This window comes from Berghia stephanieae, chromosome 4 (genome assembly GCF_034508935.2).
Source record: "Berghia stephanieae isolate SIO BIC M18660-M18661 chromosome 4, UCSD_Bste_1.3, whole genome shotgun sequence".
Taxonomy (NCBI): Eukaryota; Metazoa; Mollusca; class Gastropoda; order Nudibranchia; family Aeolidiidae; genus Berghia; species Berghia stephanieae.
The window spans coordinates 20,000,316-20,004,199 of NC_088363.1; positions in this window are offsets into that span (position 1 = coordinate 20,000,316).

The window sequence follows — 3,884 nt, forward strand, 5'->3', positions numbered from 1 at the left end:
TAAGGGGGAACTTTGTCTTTGTGGTTTTGGAACGTTTTGAATAATCTCAGCTTTGATATATTTTATTCCCTGGTGAAAAGACTTGATTTTATATCAAAGCAAATAATTGCCACAAAACTAGATATACTCCATCCAAAAGTAAAGAGGAAACATTTCCCCTTACGGCCAAGTTACACCAATTGACGGTACTAAATTAAACATAGATAAGAAAATAACGTTAAGGACGAGAACTTGGACTTTATTTGTTGCGTTTGAGGAATGTTCTGAGAAAGCCTGCATTGAAGGAATTCAAACCTATTACCTACCACCAGTCACAACCGTCGTTTGCTGCTTTTTAAAAACATGAGATTTATTGAGCTATTTAGAGGAGAATAATAAAAGGCGTGTAGATAACTTGATCTTAATCTAATCCTACTCTATTGTCAAGTAATTATTGACAGACTAGTTAAATGTTCATTTCCTCAGCTTTTTTTATATGCTAAATAACATGACATGTGATATGACACAAATCCGTTAATAATATAAATAGGGTGGATTTATCCCAAGTCATATACCTTCTATGTTGTTTCCTACCATGTTATAGCAATTCCATTAAAATGTCGAATTAGGTTTTTTATTCTATGCTCTAAGCTCAAAGTGCTTTTCTCCTCCTCTCCCTCCTCTTCCTCCTCCTCCTCCTCTTCCTCCTCCTCCTCTTCCCCCGCTCTTCCAGCTTTCTGTATGCTTTCGTAGACACACGCAGCATTTTATACGCTTAAACAATGTTTTGGTCACTCAGAAAGCTGTTGTAAGGATCACTTTGCAACAAGGGAGGGTAAGATAGGTATGTCTTGAGCTTGACCATTCAAAATGGGATCAAAACTTTATACAAAGTTAACATATAGGATGAGACATGGCGCTTATAAGGCGCTGTTACAATCTGTAATTTCTATTTTTTTTTAATATATTTTTTTTAAATTTGTTTATTTATTTATTTATGTGTGTGTGTGTGTGTGAGAGAGAGAGAGAGAGAGAGAGAGAGTGAGAGAGAAAGAAAGAGAGAGAGAGAGAGAGAGAGAGAGAAAGAGAGAGAGCTGATAACGACCAGATACCCATTTTATCCTTGAGTGCGATTAGAGAATGCGAATAAGAAGCCTATTCCAAGGACCTTGTACAACGCAAAGCGAGATTCGAACCAGTGACTGACCGGAACGAAGCCGAGTGTCATACCACAAGATCACAAAAAGGTCTCGTTGATATTAGAGCAAATTTTAGAGGAGTGCGATGTATTCGGTTTTAGAATTCGTAAAAGAATCAATAAATCTTGCCAACCTTTTCGTTGTCCTCTGTATTACGTGCATCGAATATATCATTCGACTCAAGTGTTAATGAGTGCGTTTTCATGTGGAGGATTTAATATGGTTTTCTTGCGCAATGAGTTGTGCATTGCCAAGAACTCAGAGCGTGTGAAACCACTGAAATGCTTAAAATTGATATGTGCATATTTGTTATTTATTTGTATTCATAGTAGTAGTAGTATCGTTCGGCTACACTTCTATGTTCAAGGTATCAATCCAGGTTCGGAAGTCATCATCACATTTGTTTATGGTTTCAAATCCCCCTTCCAGTTTTGTCTCTGGGCAAGCTAGTACGAGGTGGTTGCATCTTGTGGTGCTTGGTTGCACTTTGGGCATGTTGGTGATTCTTGGAGCCCCCATTTGTACATGTTGGTAGCTGTTCTTGTATGTTTTGACCGTAGTCTATTTGCAGCTACCCCGTATTTTCTTGGTTGATCCTGTAGACCTGGGAGACTTTTACAGGGATCTTCAGATCATAGTTATTTTATTCTTTCGTTTATCCTTTAATCGTAAAATTATATTTAGCTAAGAACCATTTCTATGTCCTTACCAACGCATTCTTTTCATTTCTGGTAGCCGGGATATCGAAAAAAAAAAAGGAATAGATATCATCTCTTATAAATCAGCCCAGCTGTAAACGCCACTCACGACTTGTTTTTTGGGGTTTTTTTTTACTTCTAAAGGCCGAACAAATTTTAGTCCTTTTTTAGCCAAATGATGCGACCAAGAGGGTTGGGTGGTACGACCCGAGCTCGCGTGAATAATATGTTCTTCTATTGGATCAATACATGTATTCATTTTTTGTAGTGAAACTATTTCCAGTTGTTGTAACGGAAGCGCCCGTATCCTTTATTCTCCGGAAACGGGGTTTTAGGGCAGCTCAAAGAAGTCTTGTGAGAGAATTGAAGTGTAAACAGTCCTTGCTCCGTGTGTCCACATGGCTTTCTATCCGATACGTCATTTATCAGAGTTAAGCCATGGTAATTTGTTACACAGCGTCCCAAAACAGTATTATGGGAGATGTATTGGTATTGAAAATTGAGTTTATAATTCAAGATAAGATAAACGTGGGTTAAGTTTAATATTCTCTGTGTTTAGTTGAATAAAACAAAACTAGATTCATGAAAGACATATTTCCAAAATACCACATTATAGTTTCTAATGATTCAAACATAATTTTATTATTATTATTTTTTATTTATTTTTTTTTTTTTTGGGGGGGGGGGGGGATTAGCTCATTTCTGAAATAATACCAGTTTGACGCATTTTGCATTTGTTTTCTTCTGTTCTTTATTTAATGCATTCGCTCCAATATCTTATTTTGCTTACAATATTATTTCCGCATAGATACATTCATTACATCATCAGGGCAGAATCTGCCTTTGTCCAATAATTTTGATGTTCAATTCAATTTTCAGGGTTCTCAATTTTCTCATTACTTTGAACTTCGGTTTTTTTTTTTGTCTGTACGCGCCATATCCACTTGTCTGTACTTCTTATTATGTCAGTTTGTGAGTAAGCAAAGTACGTAGTTTAAAACCATACCAGTACTGTTTTATTCTGTGACCTTTCTATTGTTCTACTTCCGGTACCGGGTAAAGTAATAAAAAAATCATGACGGTTACAAAAAGGAAACAAACAGTTCGTGCTGTCAAGCTAAACCCATACGGGAAATTCAAAGACAAGACAATCACAATCCAATTAGAGTCGTGACCCGATTCTTTTATCCCGGTGATCTAGAATCAATGGCAGTCGCTGACTGTATAATCTATTCGGGAACTTTATGTACTTTTACTCTTAATATGACACGACTCAGATGCGCCAATAAATTGTACACAATACAAAATTGGATCTAAAACGATAAGGCAGACTTTTGCCCCCAATATAGCACGAATGAGTTGCGTTTTCAAGCCAATAAACTCCACAAGCTAACAAATTAGATTTGAACCAAATAACTAAGCTTCCCAAATAATGTCACTATTTAACTCAATTTACTTATTCTTTTTCATTCAATTTTGTTTTACTTTCATCGACAAAACCATGCTTTCCAAATTTACTGACACTACATTCATCATAACGTTTAACTTTCCCTTTTAATTTTATTTGTTTAACCAAAACCTTCTGGATATTTTTTTCCTTTGACCAGTCAACTACCCTACTCTTGAAAGACGCCTATTTATTATTTTTAAGATTTGGCCAGAAAACACGTCCTTAAATAAATATCGATCGACCCTCATCTTGGCTAAAGCTTTCAAACCTGGGAGCTCGCGAGGTGTTCCTGAAATCCCAGTTTGAGAGTTTTTGCCAAGAGAGTCATTTAAATCGATCGATATTTCAAGGACGATTTTTCCGGCCAAGTTTTTAAATACGATTTTTCAACAGAGTACGGCAGTTACTTGGTTAAAAATTGTCCTCTAGTTTTTATCTATGTAAGAGAATTCAATTTCCTGCCAATTTCGTATCCCGCAAATTTGATTACTGAATCAATTAAGTAGACGAGTTGTTTCCCTTTAATTATATTGATCCTAATTCTAGAGTAAGATTACT